We start from the raw sequence: 20,816 nt of genomic DNA, 5'->3' as shown, positions 1-20,816 counted from the left end.
GCCCCTAGAATGGTAACCTCATATGTAGTAGTTGCTCAGTACGCATTCGCCAAAGAAACGAGTGAATGGTGAAGAAATACTAAGACTTAATAAGGTTAGGTAATTTGCCTTAGGTTACTCAGATGGTAAATGCTATAGTCAATACTGAATCCTGTGCAGCTGGCTCTGAAGCTCTTCCTCACTCTGTTGCGTGTGCTCCCTGTCATTTTTGTCACACCCTGAGCCCATGACTATAGGCTGAGGTAGTGAATGCCACCACTTAGTTGAGCCCTTGGCTGCTCAGGGTACCTGTGTATTTGAGCATTAGTTATCAGGGATCTGGGAGGTTACAGTGGAGCTGACTGTTGAACCAACCCCAGGGTCATCTGCACACTCAAATAAGTCAGGGGGAGATATTTCTAGGAGTACACACCTTGATGTGCCTGGGTCAGCAGCCCAGCTCAGAGGGCAGTTTGCTGTACAAGGCCCATATCTATTTCTTTATGAAGCCCTAGCCAGGGGATTTGCTTATTCATTGTTCTTTTGGTACATGTTTGAGTTGGAGGAACTGAGATCTCCAGGGGAAGCAGTCCGGCAAGTCTCCCAAGCTGCACAGACATCACAGTCAGATAGTGTCCTGCTTTCCCTGTTAGAGACAATGGTGGGTGCTGACAGGAGTCCTTCTGCTGACCAACATGCACTGCCATCGAATAGCATCAGAGACTCAGGATGGCAGCTTTGACCACACAGTGGAAAACACTATCAACCGGTTTCCTAATGCTAAGTTCTTGAGTCAGAATTGGCATCTGTGAATCTCCTGGCAAAAAGATGAGATGTACACCCAGAGCGAGGTGACCTTTACTGAGCAAGGCAGTCACATCGGACATGCTACAACCTTGGACCAAGGATTCAGAAGACTGACACTGATTGATCCCAACCCAAGCTTCAGAGGTATAAAAGTGTGAGTGATTACACCTGCCACTTAACACATTCCCAAATGTCCTTGAACATAACCAGGCCCAATGGGCGGGAGGCAGAAATGAGATCCAAATTGATGGAAATTAAATGTGTTTCCTTTCCTGAGATAGTTGTTATCAGCCAAGGACAGAAGAAAGGGGTGTTACTTTATGCCATCAAACTGAAACTTTCCTGTTTGGGTTATTTTAAACAGTTTATTCTGAGATGGAACCCATGATTCATGAAAAGTCAACATCAGAGAATTACCTAGACTTTCATGTAATCAAGACAGGACATCTTCTAATTGGTTCATTATGCATCTACAGTGGCCCCAAATGAAATGCTCAATTTTTAATAGCTTTATCCAATGAAAAATAAGATCCGTTGTTCCTATTATGTCACTTAAAAGCCTTTCACAATATCCTTGTGAGAAAGTTTTTATATCTAACGGGCTTTATGAATTTAAAGAAAGACTTCTAAATTTATTTAACACAACCTAAAATAGTTTCCTATGGCTTTTTATGTTGATGAAGGGGTTAATTTTCAGGACCCATCTGTAGTATATTGTAAATACGGAAACAAGAGTAAGCAAAACAACTTCTCTTAAATTTCCAGTGGGCTGTGGCTCATGTCTTATCTTCAGTTCACGAGTTCATTTTGTAACAAAGGGTTGAAGAATTTTTCTGCTTGAAGTACATACATCACAACAATCTCCAAACCCAAATGAGGCCCAGCTCCATCAGGAATAATGAATGTCCAAGCTGTTTCAGACCATAATTTATCCCTGCTCCCAGAGTTCATCACGTGATCTGTCACCACTGCTCATTTTCTGAAAATAATTTCTCTAGATGTCCATGGATTTCCAGCTCTCATCATCCAGAGCAGTAAAGAATGGTCACATCACCTTCCATATTTTATCTCAGTGTCCAGAAATCTCTCCAGGTCTCCACAAACAAAGAAGAATGCAACATGCAGGATACAGTTGTTCATCAGTGCATGGACATGTCTCCCAGTGCATACTAAATAGAAAATGTGAATAAAGGAGAAAATTGTGGGCTTGGGACTTTTAGCCAGTAGCTCTGATGTTTACTTTTGCCCCCCTCTATCTCTTTTTTTCTTGGTTGCACCCATAGCCTATGGGAGCTCCAGGCCAGGGATTGAACCCATGCCACAGCAGTGACCTGAGCTGCTGCAGTGACGATGCTGAATCCCTAACCTCCTGCTCCACAAGGGCACTCCTGCCTCCCTCTAAACTGTATGGGCTTCTGGCTACAAATACTTTCCTTGTTTCTAACATGAAACCCCCATTGTAGATGGTCTAATGCAGTTTGCTCTAAAATCAAACTAGTGTCCTATCTTGGTCATCTTGGGAAATAGCACAAGAGCAAACAGAGCAAGAGTCATGTTTTAGGCCATTAATGGGAAGTAGAGTTTAGACTTTGCAAGAAGAGCATGTCCAACAACCACCTCCATATATGTTTGCTTAGTGTTATTTGTAGTCAGTACTGAAGTTAGAGGGAAGAGATAAAAGGCTAGGAAATCCAGGGTTATCATGGCTTGAGTCAGGAAGATTACATCTTTCTTTGCAATTACTCTCAGATAAATACTATGTTAGGAAAAGCTAGAGGGGGAAAATTACAGTGAAAAATTCACCACAAGTATCATCAAACTCAATAAAGCAAGTTCCGTGGAAGAAACCAGTCTAATGTGGCTCTTATGTTTTGGGGAAGTAAATCAAATACAGCCAGGGAATACCAGGGAAATAACTATAATCATTATCTCGGAATTTATTCAGTGAGAACGAATCACTCGCCTAGTTTCTGCCTGTACAGTTCCTCCTCCCATTTCAAGCCAGTTCTATATTATAGCTAAAGGGTGACCGTTGACTTTTTGGACTGCCTCCCCTCTCCTTCCACTACTACTCCAATCTTCCACTGTACCCCTCTATCCACCAGAGAATGCAATCATCTCTTTTCTTCAGTAACTGTCTTATTACCATCATCCCCAAACAGCTTACTATTTTGTAATTGTAAGTACCCATCTCTCTCCTGTATTTGACTGGTTGACCCTTGAACAACAGGACTGGAGGTGGGGGTGGGGGCTGGAGAGTCTGGGCCCCAACAGTTTGAGCAATAAAACCCACAAATAACTTTACATCTGGCCCTTGTATCTGTGCTTCTGAATCTCTGGATTCAGCCAACAAACTGCTGATTGTGTAGTGCTGTAGGATGTATTTATTGAAAAAAAACAAAAACAAAACAAACCCTGGGAGTTCCCATTGTGGCTCAGTGGTTAATGAACCCAGCTAGTATCCATGAGGATGTGGGTTCAATTGCTGGTCTCCCTCAGTGGGTTGGTGATCTGGCGATGCCATGAGTAGGGGTGTAGTTTACAGACGTGGTTTGGATCCTGCGTTGCTGTGGCTGTGGGGTAGGCTGGCAGCTGCATTTCTGATTTGATCCCTAGGCTGGGAACCTTCATATGCTGTGGGTGTGCCCTAAAAAGAACACCCCCACAAAAATCTCTGCATTAATTGGATCTGTACAATTCAAACCCATGTTGTTCAAAGGTCAACTGTATCATAGTCATCTCTGCAACTCTGTGCCTAGCACAATGCTAACCACATAGCAGGGCTTCATGTAAAAGAGTAGTGTAAATTTTGGAACCAAGAGGAAAATCCCATTTTCTAATATTTTGTGGAACTATATACATATGTATGTAACTTCTGAGCTATCTTTAATAAACTGAAATCTGTTTAATATAAAGGGTAATCATTGTCTATAAATAGGGGTCTTGGTTTGTTCTTGATTCTAAAGTTGCATTTAGACAGTTTTAAATTATTTTTAAAAAAATAACTTTATTTTCTTGTACCATGCTAACAAATGAGTTGAAATGGAATTAAATTTAACAACTTTCCATCTCAAAAAAGCTGAACTCATAGAAATGGTAGAATGATGGTTGCCAGGGACTGGGAGTTGGGAAAATGGGGAGATTTGGGTCAAAGTTTATACGCTTCCAGTTTGAAGATTAATAATTTTTGGGGGAATCTAATCTACCGCATGGTGACAATCATTAACAGTATTGTATCATATACTTGAAAGTTGCTGAGAGAGTAGGTTTGAAATGTTCGCATCTCTGTTTCTCTCTCTCTCACACACACATGCACACACACAGGTAACAGTCTATTAGGATACCTAATCATCACATTCTGCACCTTAAAAGTATACAATGTTGTATGTCAATTATATCTCAATAAAGCTATAAAAAGGAAAGCCCAATATTCCACCTGGAAGTAAAGATTTTTCTTTGTGAGTTACCTTGTATCTTTTGAAGGTAATTGGAGTAGTCTCTTGCATCCTGGCCCTTTTGCTGACAAAATAATATTTGCTAAATAATGCCCTTTGCCGACAAATCCTAACTTTTCCCTTGAAAAGTATTGCATTTCCTTTTTGTCAGGTTCTTCTTTTAAAAAGGTTCTGAAAACATTTAAGACTGGAGGTGTCTTTATTTGCAAGTTTCGGTAAGTGAGGAGCTGTGGAAATTATTTGAATAATCGATGTGCACAACCAGTTGAGTGAGACACAGGGATTTGTCCTGTACACAATTATCTACCATTTGGCCCCAGTTCTTCTCTTTTTGCACAAAGCTCTGTCCTTGGTTGTCTAGAGGGGTTAAGGCCCTGGGCTTAGGAAGACCACACAGCTTCTTCAATGAAGCTTGGTGGCTTTTTCTATTATTTCTGTCACTTAAGTGTTCTAAGGTCTCTCTTCTCTTTCCTCTTTTACTTCGGGTGCCCTAGAAGAAAAAAAACAATCCTCCATCTTCTCTCTCTTTGACAGAGTGGATCTGCTGTCTCTTGCTGCATATCTATGAAATTAAGAGGTTATAAATGTACCTCTAAGTGGCAGCGGCAGTGTTTTTATGATGGGTGGCAAATTAATTTCTTTTCTGCCGGTGCTGGACTATCCTTTTTCCCACATGCCAGGTCTCGGAAAGCAGCTATAATTCTGCTGTGCTGTTAAGTTACCTTTGTTTTCCTTTCTTCGTGTATTTCTTTTTCTTCCTGACTTTGTGGTTGACCTTGAATAGAATGCTTTCTTGAGCATCCTAGGGCTCATCATATGGCTTGCCATTGCTCATTGGATGACTTGACATCCCTAGTTCTTATTCCATTATTCCTGTTTCTCTCTCATCTCCAACCTATAAAATATCACTTCGCTTTTTTTTTCTTGAAATGGACGAGGTAGATCGTGTGTTAAGAATGGATACTGACACATATGATTAGCTTTTGGGAGATTGCTTGTTATTTATAGTACTGGTCCTCTTCCTACTGTGTGGATGTGGGATACTTTCAGACTTTACATCCTTGGTCTGCAAGGGTCTCTTGCAACTTCAGGAAATTGTAGGTGACAGTAGTGGTAGTAGGGGGTACAAGGGTAGAGATAAGAGGCAATAAAGCCATACCGGGTGTTATTCCTCCCATAGAATAATCCAAGACAATTTAACCCAATTGTTTTACTGACTTTTAAATCCTCTAAGATGTATCCAGATATTCTTCTCCCCCCCTTTTTTTGCCTAAAAAAAAAAATACATTGATAACTAATATTGGTATGATGCTTTGCAGTTTTCAGAGTACTTCCAGTGATCCCATCTCATGTGATTTTCAAAACAACTTTGCCAGATAGGCAAGGCTGGTAATATTTATCATCTCTGTCCACACATTTCCTTCATCCTGTTTTTGCTTTCTATATTTATACGTAACATCAAAATCAAGTGATCTTTGAGCTAGCTTTGACATTCTGCTCCACAGGTAGGAAAACTAAAGCCCAGGGAGGTGAAGTCACTTGCTTAAGGTCCATGGATGAAAGTTAAAGAATTCAGATCTCAAGCCCCTGTTGTTCATATACTTAAAAAAAAACTTAATTATTTTTTAGCAGTTTGAATGGGATTTTTACTTTTTTTTTTACTTTTTCTATTATAATTGGTTCACAGTGTTCTGTCCTTTTTCTACTGTACAACAAAGTGACCCAGTCACGCATACATATATACATTCTTTTTTTCACATTATCCTCCATCATCATACATGACTAGATATAGTTCCCAGTGCTATACAGCAGGAGCTCATTGCTTAAAAATAAAACTTTGATTTTGAAATTAATGTAGATTCACACGAACTTACAAAATAATACAGAGAGATCTATATTACTCTTCTGTTTCCCTAAATGGTAGCATCTTCCAAAATGCAGTACACAATATCACCACCAGGGTATCAACAGTGATTCAATCAAGACATGGAACATTTCTATGGCCACAAGGATCCCACTTACCTCCTGCCTCACCCTCTCTGTAATTTCTGACTGCCACTAATCTGTTCTCCATTTTCATGATTTTGTCCTTTCATGAACGTTAGATGAACAAACCCATATAGTATGCAACCTTTTGGTACTGGTGTTTCATTCAGCATAATTCTCTGAGGAGTTACTCAGGTTGATGCATATATATCAGTAGATTTCCCCTTTTAATTGTTGAGTAGCATTCCATGGAATGATGTACCAACCACCACAGTTTGTTTAACCACTCACCCACTGAAGGACAGCTGAGTTGTGTATAGTGTGGGATATCATGAATAAAGCTGCTATAAACATTCATGTAGGTTTTCATGTGAACATCAGTTTTCATTTCTCTGGGATCAATGCCCAGGAGTGCAGTTTCTGGGATGTATGGTAGTTGCATGTTTCATTTTTTAAGGAAGTGCCAAACTGGTTTCCAGAGTGGATGTAGCATTTCATATTCCCATCAGCAATGAATGAATGATCCAGCTTTTCCACATATCTTTGCTAGCCTTTCATGTTGTTGCTATTCTTGAATGTACATTCTAATATCATCGGGATCTTAATATGTATTTCTCTAATGACTAATAACGTTGAACATCTTTTCATGTGCTTATTTGCCATCTGTATGTCTGCTTTAACAAAATGTCTCTTTATGACTTTTGTCCATTATTTAACTGCATTCTTTTTTTGTTATTTATGTATTTAGGTTTTAATTGATATATACTGTTGAGTTGACAGTATTCTACATCATGGCTTTTCACTGGATGTGTGGTTTGTACATATTTTCTTCCAGTCTATAGCTTGTTTTTTCATCCTCTTAAGATCTTTTGCAGAATACAACTTTTAAATTCTGATCAAGTCAATGTGTCAAATTTTTCCATTTATGTATTCTGTTTTTGCGGGTCAACTCTAAGAACTCCCTGTTTAACGCCTAGATTCTGAAGATGTTCCAGTGTTATTTTCAAAAACTTTACAGTTATAGAAGGGGTAAGACCTAGGTCCATCTGTCCTTCCTTCCTTCCTCCCTCCCCTTCCTTCTTTCCTTCCTTCTTTTCTTTTTGTTATGCCAGTGGCTGTGCAATTGATCTGGCACCATTTTTGAGAGGCTTTCCTTCCTTCTTTGAATTATTTTTGCACCTTTGTCAAAACTCAGTTGGGCATATTTATCTGAGTCTATATCTGGCTCTTCTATTCTGTTGCATTGATCTATCTGTCAGTTTCTCCACCAATATCACACAGTCTTGATCACTGTTGTAATATACTAAGACTTAGACTCAAGTAGAATGATTGCTCCCATGTAATTTTTATTCAAAATTGTTTTTAGCTATTCTAGTTCCTTCACTTTTCCATATAAATTTTGTAATCTTGTCTATATCTTCAGAGTATTTTTGGGGATTTTATAGAATGTGCATTAAACTCGTTTATCAGTTTTGGAAAAAATAGTGTCTTTACTATATTGAATCTTACAATCCATGAACATGATGTGTCTCTCCATTGGTTTAGATCTTCTTCGATTTCTTTCATCAGCATTTTGAAGTTCTGAGCATAAATGTTTTGCACATATTTTTTTAGGATTTTTTTGAGTTAAGACAAATGGTATGTTTTAAATTTTGGTGCCTATATGTTCATTGCTAGTATATAGAAATACAAATTTTTTTATCTATATCTTCCACCTTGATGAACTCATTTATTCTGTGAGTTAAAACTTTTTTTTGGTGTATTCTTTGGGAATTTCTGTGACTGTACTTATAGCACTTAAAAATTAGAGTTTTATTTCTTCCTTCCCATAAGGATATGTTTAACTTCCTTTTTTTTTTTTTTGGCCTTATTGCTCTTAGAACTTAAAATCTTTTGAATAAGAATTATGAGAGTCAACATTTGTAGGACATAGCTAAAGCACTGCTGAGAGGGAAATTTATAGCACTAAATGCATACATTAGAAAAGAGTTTCAAATCAGTTCTAAACTCTTTCCTTAAGGATCCAGAAAAAAGAAAGCACTTAAACTCAAAGCAAAAAAAAAAAAAAAAACAAAAAAAAAACAAAAAAAAAAAGAAAGGAAATAATAAAAACAAAAGCAGAAATAAGTGAAATGGAAAACAGAAAAAAATAGGATAAAACTGGTTGAGACGATTAATAAAACTGACACATTGCTAGCAATATTGACAAAGGAAAAATAATAGAAGACACAAATGACCAATATCAAGAATGAAATTATTCTAAACAGTATCCTCCAGAAAATAGAAGAAGAGGAAATACTTTCCAATTGATTTTATAAAGCTGTTATTACTGGGATGACAAAATTAGACAACAGTACAAAAAAGAATACAGGCAAATATCCTTAAATTCTATTTGCTAATATTTTATTATCTATGTAGATAGCATAAACCATGACCAAATGGAGGTTATTACAGGGATGCAGGGCTGACTCAATATTTAAATGTCAATCAAAGTAACACCATATTTTTGCTTAGCTTGCTGCTTATTCCTTCCTGATGTCCCCAGATTCCTTTTTTAAAATCTTTTTTTTTTTCCTGTTTTGAGAACTTCTTTAGTTACTGGTTTAGGAAAGTTGTGCTAGTGACAAATCTTTAGTTTTCCATCCCCTGAAAATACCATAGTTTTCCCTTTATTCCTGAAGGATATTTTCACTGGATATAGGATTCTGGATTAAAAGCTCTGTTTTCTCAGCACTTGAAAAATACTGTGCCATTTCTTTCTCACCTCCATGGTTTTTGAAAATATATGTGCTATCATCCCAAGAGTTATTGTGCCTATAGGCAAGGCATCATTATTTTTTGGCTGCTCTCAAGATTATTTCTTAGTCTTTAGTTTTTAGAATATGACTATGACATGTCTTGGTGTAGCTTTCACTAGGGTTATATTTTTGGCATAGCCTTTGGCATGCAGAAGTTCCTGGGCCAGGGATCAAACCTGTGCCACAGCAGCAACCCAAGTCTGTGCAATGACAATGCCAGATCTTTAACCTGCTGCACCACAAGGGAATCCCCTGGTTTATTTTTTCGGGGGTTCACTTAGATTATTTTTTCTATTGTGGCGGAACATATTTAACATAAAATGTGCCATTTTAACCATTTTAAAGTATACAACTCAGTGGCATTAATTACATTCATAGTGTTGTACAACTGTAATTACTATCTGCTTACAAAATATTTCATCACCCCAAACATAAACTCTGAGTTCACTAAGCAATGAATTCCTTTCCCTTCCTTCCAGCCTTTAGTAGCCTCTAATCTACTTTTGGTTACTACAAATTCGTTTATTCTAGATATTTCTTGTAAGTGTAGTCATACAGTATTTGTCCTTCTATGTCTCGTTTAGTTCACTCAGCACATGGCTTTCAAGGCTCATCTATGTTATAGAAAGTAAGCCAACTTCATTCATTTTGAGGGGCTGAATAACACCCTAAGACCATTACTCATTTCATTTATCTGTTCCTCTGTTTATGGACACTTGAATTTTTTCCACCTTTCGGCTATTAAGAATGATGCTGCTGTGAACTTTGGTGTACACACATCTGCTTGTGTCCCTGCTATCAATACTTTTGGGTATATACCTAGAAGTGGAATTGCTGGTTCACATGGTAATTCTATGTTTAACACTTTGAAGAGCCACCGAACTGCTTTCCACAATGAGTGTACCATGTTACATTCCCATAGACAATATGTGAGGGTCCTAATTTCTCCACTTGCTCACCAATACTTATTTTTCATTTTATTTTTATTACATCCATCATAGTAGATATGAAATTGTGGTTTTGATTTGTGTTTCCCTAAAAAATAATTATTTGCGCATCTTTACTGTGCTTATTAGTCATTTGTATGTCTTGTTTGAAGAAAAGTCTGTTGAAATATTTTATCCATTTAAAAAATTAGTTGATCATCTCTTTGTTGTTGAGTTGTAGGAGCTCTTTTAATATTCTGGATAGTAAACTCTTAAGAGATAGATGCTTTGCCAATATTTTTTCACATTATGTAAAGTGTTCTTTTTAAGATTTTAATAGGATTTATTTTTAGAGAAAATTTAGACTCAGAGCAAAATTGAGAAAAGGTCCAGAAATTTCCCACATATCTGCTTTCCCCACATATGCATAGCTTCTTCATTATCAGCATCTCTCACCATATTGGTGCATTCGTTACAACTGATTAACCTACTTTTACACATCCAGAGTCCACATTTTACATTAAGGTTCACTTTTGGTATTTTTCAGTCTATGGGTTTGGACAAATGTATAATGAAACATCCACCATTATAGTGACAAGGAGTGATTTCACTGCCCTAAAAGTTCTCTGTGTTATGCCTACTTACTCCACTCTTCCCCCTAGTCCCTTACAACCACTGATATTCTGTCTACATAGTTGTGTTTTCTAGAATGTCATATAGTTGGAATCATACAGTATGTAGCCTTTTCAGATTGGCTTCTTTCACTTAGTATGCATTTCCTCTGTGCTTTTTTTTCAAGTTTAAGTATTGTTGATGTACAAAGTTGTACTAGTTTATACTAAATATGTGTATTTAGATTCTTTTCCATGGTAGATTATTGCAGGACATGGAATATAGTTCCTTGTGCTAGACAGTGGGTTTGCTTTGTTTATCTATTTTATATAAAGTAGTGTGTATATGTTAATCCCCCAATAATATCCATAATATCCCTCCCTTCCTCCCTTTCCCCCTTGGTAAACATAAGTTTGTTTTCTATGTCTGTAAATTTATTTCTGTTTCATAAATAGGCTCATTTGTATCGTATTTCTAAGATTCCACATGTAAGTGGTATCATGTGATATTTGTCTTTCTCTTTATGACTTAACCTCACTTAGTGTGATAATCTCTAGCTCCATCCATGTTGCTGCAAGTGGCATTATTTCATTCTTTTTTATGGCTGAGTAATATTCCATTGTATATATTTGTGCTTGTATGTGTGCATACATGCACAGATACACTACAGACACATACCACACATCTTTATCCAGTCATCTGTTAAGGGACAGTTGGGTTGCCTCCATGTCTTGGGTATTGTAAATAATGCTGCTGTGAACATTGGGATTCATGTATCTTTTCAAATTAGAGTTTTTGCCTTTTCCAGATAAATGCCCAGGAGTAGGATTGCTGGATCATAAGGTAACTATTTTTAGTTTTTAAAGGAATCTTTACACTGTTCTCCATGGTGGTTGCACCAATTTATATTTCTGCCAACCGTGTAGGAGGGTTCCCTTTTCTCCACATGCTTTCCAGCATTTACTATTTGTAGACCTTTTAAGATGTCCATTCTAACTGGAACTTTTACACCTATGTTCATGAGAGGATTTTTTTGTAGTGTCCTTTTCTTGTAATGTATCAGGTTTTATTATTATGATAATGCTAGCATCATAGACTGAGTTGAAAAGTATTTTCTCTGCTTCTATCTTCTGAAAGAGATTGTAGAGAATTTGTATAAATTCTTCCTTAAATGTTTGGCAGTATTTACCAGAGAACAAACTTGGGCCTGGAGCTTTCAGTTTAGGGGAATTATTATTTGTTGATTTTAAATCTCTAATAGATAGAAACTTATTCATATACTCTATTTCTTCTTATGTTAGTTTTGGCAGATTATGTCTTTCAAGTAATTAGTCCATTTTATGCAGATCATGAAGATTTACCTCTGTTTTCTTCTAAGAATTTTATGTTTTTAATTCTTAAATTTAAGTTGTTTATACTTTTTGAGTCAATTTATGTATGTGGTGTGTGGTAGGGAGTCAAACTTCATTCTTTTGCATGTGGAACTCCAGTTGTCCTAGCATCATTTGTTGAAGTCACTCTTTCCTCATAGAATGGTTTTGGCACCCTTGTCAAAGATCAGTTGGCTTTTAGAGTTCCCTGGTGGCTCAGTGGGTTAAGGATCCAGCATTGTCATTACTGCAGTGTGAGTTCAATCTCTGACCTGGGAATTTCTGCATGCCATAGGCATGGTCAAAAATATCAATAGGCCTTAGATATATGGCTTTATTTCTGGACTCATTTGTTCCATATGTTTATCCTATATTTGTATCACACTGTTTGATTATTGTGGCTTTGTAAAAATTTTGAAATCAAGAAGTGTGAGTACCCCCTTTTTTAGCTTTTCAAGATTGGCTACTCAGCCCCATATGAATTTGTTAATAGACTTTTCATTATTGCAAGAAAAGAAAAACTATTGGAACTTTGAAAGTAATCATGTTGAATTTGTGTATTGCTGTGTATAGTATTGACATCTTAACAATATTAAGTCTGCCAATTTATTAATAGGTCATCTTTTTATTTGGATTAAAAAAATCCTTTTAGCAGTGCTTTGCAATTTTCAGGGTACAAGTCTTATATTTCCTTAGTTAAATTTATTTTTAGGTATTTTACTGTTTTGGATGTTACTGTAATGGAATTATCTTCTTTATTTCTTTTTTGGATTGTTTATTGCTAGTCTGTAGCAGCACAAGTAATTTTCGTGTATTGATCTTGTACCCTGCAATTTTGTTAAATTAATTTTATTAACTCTCGTATCTTTCTTGTGGTTTCCTTGAGCTCTCCTTTATATAGGATTACGTCATCTGAAAACACAATTTACTTATTCCTTTAATTTGGATGCCATTTATTTCTTTTTCTTCCCTAATTGCTTTGGCTAGAACTTCTGGTAGAATGTAAAATAGCAGTAGTGAAAGTGGGCTTCCTTGTATTCATCCTGATCTTGGAGGAGGAACTTTTCATCTTTTAACATTGACTATGGCATTGCAGTGGTGTTGCAGGTTTTTCATTAGGCCCTCAATGATACTGAATAATTCCTTTCCTTTACTAGTTTCCTGAGGATTTTTATCATGAGGTGTTGAATTTTGTCAAAGGGCTTTCTCTTCATCAGTTGAGGTAATTATCTGTTTTCTTTATTTTGTATTAGGTGGTTTATTATATTGACTGATTTTCTTATGTTGAACCACCCTTGCATTACTATGATAAAGTACACTTGTGACTTAGCTATGTCACATTTGTGTTACTTACCTTTTTCAATCTGCAGGTTTATATTCTTTGCCTGAAGTTTTTACCCATTCTTACTCTGAATATGTTCTCAGCCTACTCTTTTTCTCATCTCCTGAGATTCCAGTCATATGAATACTATTTATTTCTCTATGTATCTACCTAGCCACCAAAGGTCCCTAAGTCTCTGTTCTTCTGGTCTATTGTTCTCTGTTCAAAATATGTGATTTCTATTTTTTTATGTTCCAATTCACTAATTCTTTCCTCTTCCTCATTCAGTCTTCTATTGAATTTTAAAAGTTGGTTATTGTGTTTTTTCAGTTCTACAGTTTCTAAAATTTTGGTTCTTCTTTCTCTCTCCTGTTTACTTGCTATATATTTCTATTTCTTTGTATAGATTTTATATTTTTCATTTGTTTTAAACATATACTTAAAAGTTGAAGCATTTTTATGGTGACTGCTTTAAAATATTTTTCTTTTTTTCCCATTTTTTTAAATACTCAAATGAATTTATCACATCTGTAGTTGTGTCATGATCATAACAATCTGATTTCACAGGATTTCCATCCCACAGCTCAAGCACATCCCCCCACCCCCCAAATTGTTTCCTCTGGAGACTATAAGTTTTTCAATGACTGTGAGTCAGCATCTGTTCTGCAAAGAAGTTCCGTCTGTCCTTTCTTCAGATTCCACATGTCAGTGACAGCATTTGATGTTGGTGTCTCATTGTATGGCTGACTTCATGTACCATGATAATTTCTAGGACCATCCATATTACTGCAAATGCCATTATTTCTTTCCTTTTAATGGCTGAGTAATATTCCATTGTGTATATGTACCACATCTTCTTTAGCCACTCCTCTGTCAATGGACATTTAGGTTGTTTCCATGTCTTGGCTATTGTAAATAGTGCTGCAATGAACATTGGAGTACTTGTGTCTTTGTGAGTCGTGGTTTTCTCTGGATAGATGCCCAGGAGTGGGATTGCTTGATCAAATGGTAGTTCTATGTTTAGTTTTCTGAGGAATCTCCATACTGTTTTGCAGAGTGGTTGCACCAATTTACAGTCCCACCAACAGTGTAGTAGTGTTCCTTTTTCTCCACACCCTCTCCAGCACTTACTGTTTTGTAGACTTTTGGTTGATGGCCATTCTGGCTGGTGTAAGATGGTACCTCAGAGTGGTTTTGATTTGCATCTCTCTAATAATGAGTGACGTTGAACATCTTTTCATGTGTTTATTGGCCATCTGTATGTGTCTTCTTTGGAGAACTGTCTGTTTAGATCTTCTACCCATTTTTTGATGGCATCATTTGTTTTTTTGGTATGGAACTGCAGAAGGTGTTTATAAATTTTGGAGATGAATCCCTTGTCAGTTGATTCACTTGCAAAGATTTTCTCCCATTCTGTGGATTGTCTTTTCGTTTTGTTTAGGGTTTCCTTTGCTGTGCAGACACTTTTCAGTTTGATTAGGTCCCATTTGTTTATTTTTGTTTTTATTGTCAATACTCTGATAGGTGGACCTGAGAAGATGTTGCTGTCGTTTAGGTCAGAGAGTGTTTGGCCTATGTTTTCCTCTAAGAGTTGTATAGTGTCTGGTCTTATATCTAGGTCTTTCATCCATTTGGAGTTTATTTTTGTGTATGGTGTTAGGAAGTGTTCTAATTTCATTCTCTTCCATGTGGCTGTCCTGTTTTCCCAGCACCACTTATTGAACAAGCTGTCTTTTCTCCATTGTATATTCTTGCCTCATTGTCATAGATGAGTTGGCTGTAGGTGCGTGGGTTGAATTCTGGGCTTTCTATCCTGTTCCACTGATCTATAGTCCTGTCTTTGTGCCAGTACCATATGGTTTTGATGAGTGTTGCTTTGTAGCGTAGTCTGAAGTCCGGGAGCCTGATTCCTCCAGCTCCATTTTTCTTTTTCAGGATGTCTTTGGCTATTCTGGGTCTTCTGTGCTTCCAAACAAACTTTAAAATATTCTGTTCTAATTTTGTGAAAAATGCCCTTGGTAATTTTATATGGATTGCATTGAATCTGTAGATTGCCTTGGGTAGGATAGTCCTTTTGATCATATTGACTCTTCCAATCCAAGAGCGTGGTATGTCTTTCCATCTATTTGTGTCATCTTTGATTTCTTTCATCAGTGTCTTATACTTTTCAGAGTACAGGTCTTTTGTCTCTTTAGGTAGGTTTACTCCTAGGTATTTTATTCTTTTGAATGCAATGGTAAATGGGATTGCTTCCCCAATTTCTCTTTCTGATCTTTCACTGTTAGTGTATAGAAATGCTGTTGATTTCTGTGTATTGATTTTGTATCCTGCGACTTTGCCAAATTCATGGATGAGCTCTAATAGTTTTCTGGTAGAGTCGTTAGGATTCTCTAGGTATAGTATCATGTCATCGGCAAATAGGGATAGTTTTACTTCTTCCTTTCCAATTTGGATTCCTTTTATCTCTTTTACTTCTCTGATTGCTGTGGCTAGGACTTACAAAACTATGTTGAAGAGTAGTGGTGAGAGCGGACATCCTTGTCTTGTTCCTGATCTCAGAGAGAATTCTTTCAGCTTTTCACCATTGAGAATGATGTTTGCTATGGGTTTGTCATATATGGCCTTTATCATGTTGAGGTAGGTTCCTGTTATGCCCACTTTCTGAAGGGTTTTTTTATCAGAAATGGGTGTTGGATTTTGTCAAAGACTTTTTCTGCATCTCTTGAGAGGATCATATGGTTTTTATTCTTCAGTTTGTTAATGTGATGTATCACACTGATGGATTTGTGGATATCGAAGAACCCTTGCATCCCTGGGACAAATCCCACTTGATCATGATGTACAATCCTTTTAATGTATTGTTGGATGCAGTTTTCTAGTATTTTGTTGAGGATTTTTGCATCTATGTTCATCAGTGAAATTGGCCTATAGTTTTGTTTTTTTTGTGGAGTTTTTGTCTGGTTTTGGTACCAGGGTGATGGTGGCCTCATAGAATGAGTTTGGGAGTATCCCTTCCTCTGCAATTTTTTGAAATAGTTTCAGAAGAATAGGTGTTAGCTCTTCTCTGAATGTTTGATAGAATTTGCCTGTGAAGCCATCTGGTCCTGGACTTTTGTTTGTTGAGAGTTTTTAAATCACCATTTCAATTTCAGTTCTTGTGATTGGTCCATTCATCTTTTCTATTTCATTTTGGTTTAGTCTTGGAAGATTGTACTTTTCTAAGAATTTGTCCATTTCTTCTAAGTTTTCCATGTTATTGGCATATAGTTGCATATAGTAGTCTCTTAAGATCCTTTGTATTTCTGTGATGTCTGTTGTTACTTCTCCTTTTTCATTTCTAATTTTATTGATTTGAGTCCTCTTTTTTTCTTGATAAGTCTGGCTAGGGGTTTATCAATTTTGTTGAACTTTTCAAAGAACCAACTTTTCGTTTCATTGATCTTTTCTGTGGTTTTCTTTGTTTCTATTTCATTGATTTCTGCTCTGATCTTTATGATTTATTTCCTTCTATGAACTTTAGTTCTTGTCTGTTCTCTCTTGAGCTGCTTTAGATGTAAAGTGAGCTTGTTTATTTGAGCTTTTTCTTGTTTCCTGAGGTGGGCTTGTATTGCTATAAACTTTCCTCTTAGAACGGCTTTTGCTGCATCCCATAGGTTTTGGAGTGTCGTATCTTCATTGTCATTTGCTGCTAGGTATTTTTTAATTTCCTCGTTGATTTCTTCAGTGATCCATTGGTTGTTTAGTAGCATGTTGTTGAGTCTCCACATGTTTGTGTTTTTTGCAGATTTTTTCTTGTTGTTGATTTCCAGTCATATAGTGTTGTGGTCAGAAAAGATGCTTGATATGATTTCAGTTTTGTTAAAGTTACTGAGGTTGGATTTGTAGCCCAGGATATGATCAATCTTAGAGAATGTTCCATGTGCACTTGAGAAGAATGTGTATTCTGTTGCTTTTGGATGGAATGTCCTATAAATATCTATTAAGTCCATCTGGCTTAATGCATCCTTCAGTGCCTGTGTTTCCTTACTGATTTTCTGTCTGGTTGATCTGTCCATTGCTGTAAGTGGGGTGTTAAAGTCCCCTACTATGATTGCGTTATAGTTGATTTCTCCTTTTAAGGTTGTTAGCAGTTGCCTTATATATTGTGGTGAACCTATGTTGGGTGCATAGATACTCAAAATTGTTATATCATCTTCTTGGATTGATCCTTTGATCATTATGTAATGTCCTTCTTTGTCCCTTAAAATATTCTTCATTTTAAAGTCTATTTTGTCTGATATGAGTATTGCTACTCCAGCTTATTTTCGATCCCCGTTTACATGAAATATTTTCTTCCATCCTCTCACTTTCAATTTGTATGTGTCCCTAGAAGTGAAGTGGGTCTCTTGAAGACAGCATATATATGGGTCTTGTTTTTGTATCCATTCAGCCAGTCTATGTCTTTTGGTTGGGGCGTTTAGTCCATTCACATTTAAGGTAATTATTGATATGTATGTTCTTATTGCTGTTGTATTAATTGCTTTGGATTTGTTTTTGTTGCTCTTTTTCCTTTTCTTCTTCTCTTGTTCTCTTCTGCCTAGAGAAGTTCCTTTAGTATTTGTTGTAAGGCTGGTTTAGTGTTGCTGAATTCTCTCAGCTTTTGCTTATCTGTGAAGGTTTTGATTTTTCCTTCAAATCTGAACAAGAGCCTTGCTGGGTAAAGTAATCTTGGTTGGAGGTTTTTTCCTTTCATCACGTTGAGTATATCATGCCACTCCCTTCTGGCCTGCAGAGTTTCTGTTGAAAAATCTACCGATAGCCTTATCAGGGTTGCCTTGTATGTTATTTGTTTCTTTTCCCTAGCTGCTTTCAATATTTTCTCTTTGTCTTTAATTTTGGTCAGTTTGATTAGTATGTGTCTTGGGGTGTTCCTCCTTGGGTTTATTTTATATGGTACTCATTGTGCTTCCTGGATTTGAGTGAGTGATTCCTTCCCCATGTTAGGGAAATTTTCGGCTATTATCTCTTGGAATATTTTTTCTGTCTCCTTCTCTCTCTCTCTTCTCCTTCTGGCAAACCTATAATATGGATGTTGGTGTGTTTCATGTTGTCCCAGAGTTCTCTGAGACGCTCTTCATTTGTTTTAAATCCTTTTTCTCTTTTCTGTTCTGCATCTGTAATTTCCACTAATCTGTCTTCCACCTCGCTTTTTCATTCCTCTGCCTCCTGTATTATGCTGTTAGCTGCTTCTAGTCAATTTTTTATTTCAGTTATTGTATTTTGCATCTCTTGTTTAAGTTTTATATCTTGTATCTCTTTGCTCAGTGTTTCCTGTAAGTTATCCATCTTTGCCTCCAGTTTATTTCCAATGTCTTGCATCATTTTCAGCATTAACAGTCTAAAGTCTTTTTCCTGGAGGCTGAGAATCTTCTCATGGCTTAGCTGATTTTCTGGGGTTTTTCCTTTCTCCCTCGTCTGAGTTATAGTCCTCTGTCTTTTCATTTTTAAAGGTTTTTGGTGTGGTGACCTTCTTACAGATAATAGAGTTGTAGCCCCTCTTACTTCTGGTGTCTGCCCCCCCTGTAGCTAAAGTCTGTATGGGGGCTTGCTGTAGGCTTCCTGATGGGAGGGGCCGATGCCTGCCCCCTGGTAGGAGGAGCCAATTCTAATCCCTCTGGTGGGTGGGGCTTAGTCTCTGGATGGGATTAGAGGCAGTTGTGTGCCTGAGGGGTCTTCAGGTAGTCTGTTTACTGAGGGATGGGGCTGTGATCCCACCTGGATGTTGTTTGCCCTGGGGCTTCTCAGCAGCCGGCTGATGGGTGGGGCCAGATTTTCCCAAAATGGCCACCTCCAGAGAAAGGCACTGCTGCTGAATATTCTCAAGAGCTTCACTTTCAATGTCCTTCCCTCACAACAAGCCATGTTCACCCCTGTTTTCCCAGGATGTCCTCCAAGAACTGTGGACAGGTTTGACCCAGATTCCCTTGGAGACTTTGCTTTGCCCTGGGACTCAATGCATGTGAAAGTCTGTGTGCGCCTTTTAAGAATGGAGTCCCATGGAGCTCTTGCACACAAGCCCCACTGACCTTCAATACTAGATGCTCTGGGGCTCTTTCTCCCTGTGCCAGATCCCCACACGTGAGAGTTTGATGTGTGGCTCAGAACTCTCACTCCTGTAGCTGAGTCTCTGTGAACCAGTTAGTTTCCAGTCTGTGGAGCTTCCCACCCAAGGGGTATGGGGTTGTTTATATTGCGGAATCGCCCCTCCTACCTCTTGATGTGGCCTCCTCTTTTTCTTCTGGAGTAGGGTATCTTTTTTAAGGTTTCCAGTCCATTTTGGTGAAGAGTGCTCAGTCTTTAGTTGTGAATTTTGTTGTTTTTTAGGAGAGAAGTTGAGCTCCAGTCCTTCTATTCTGCCATTAATCCTGTCCCCCTAAAATATTTTTCATATGCTTCTAACATTTCTGTCATCTCAATGACGGTATGAATTACCATTTTTCAATTAGTTTGATATCTTGCTACTTGATATGAGTGATTTTTGACTTAAACCTGGGCCTTTTGTGTATTATGTTATTGGAGTCTAAATTTTATTTAATCTTTTGTTTTTAATTTCTTTCCTATGAAAACCCCTGGAATGGGATGGTGGTTCACCAACTCATTACTGCAATATGTAGGTAGAAGTTCAGCTTCCCCACTAAACTGCCATTGACAATTAAGGGGGAGGTTCCTTGTTAATACGGGGTAGGGGTAGGCATTATGGCTTCTGATACACTCTGGTAATGAGAAATAGAAGTTTCTCATTACTGCTTCTCACACGGTATCCACTACATTCTGGAGGTCATGTTTTTACTAGTGGGAAGTGGTGTAAAGTCCTGATATGACAGTAGACCTACTGTGACCCTATCCCAATAGGGAAGTGGTTTGCCTTGGTACTACAGGGTGGAGGTGGAGGTCCAGACAACTCACAGTGTTTCTGGGTGAGAAGAACTCATTACCATCCAACAGACATAGAAGTTTCAGCTCCCTACTCATTCTTCTCTAACACTAGCATACTGGGTGGGTTAGGGCTCCCCATTATAGCCTTGTTTAAGGCTTTCCACTTAGCCTTTGCTGGCATGGGTAGGGTTGGGGCCATAATTTTACCTGTTGTTTTTGGTATAGAGTAGTTATTGTTTAAGAGGTGAGTATCTTTGTGGGCTTCCCCTTTCTTAGTTCTTTGTTCAAAGAGAGTTGACGTCTGTCTGTACCTGGCGTTTCCAGATTGCCAGCTTCTTCAGTTCCAAATCTGAGATATAGAAGTCAAAAAGAAAAGTCGTGAATTCAACAGTACATCATTCTTTGGGTCCCCTAGTCCTTAGTCAGTCTGACTTCTTCTCTTAACCTTTTAGTGGTCTTTTTATATTTATTTTATGTGCAGTTTTTAGAGTTTTTAGTTTTATTTAGTAGGAGGAATAGGGTAAGTTGCATATTTTCTATCTTACTGGAACTGTACATATACATTTAACAGAGCTTAAACCTTCCACACACTTTAAAGTGTGATCATCATTTACTCCTTTTCCAAGTTAGTAGCTTCTTATTTAAAA

General features: G+C 37.4%; 1 long non-coding RNA gene across 2 annotated transcripts in view; it reads left to right on the top strand.

The window, feature by feature from the left end:
• LOC110255513 overlaps nt 1-20,816 on the top strand; it is a 386,303-nt gene that overhangs the window by 118,887 nt on the left and 246,600 nt on the right. The gene's annotated exons all lie outside the window — the stretch shown is intronic.

Source organism: Sus scrofa, chromosome 9, assembly GCF_000003025.6.
Source record: "Sus scrofa isolate TJ Tabasco breed Duroc chromosome 9, Sscrofa11.1, whole genome shotgun sequence".
Taxonomy (NCBI): domain Eukaryota; kingdom Metazoa; phylum Chordata; class Mammalia; order Artiodactyla; family Suidae; genus Sus; species Sus scrofa.
This window is presented reverse-complemented; position numbering and strand designations above follow the sequence as displayed.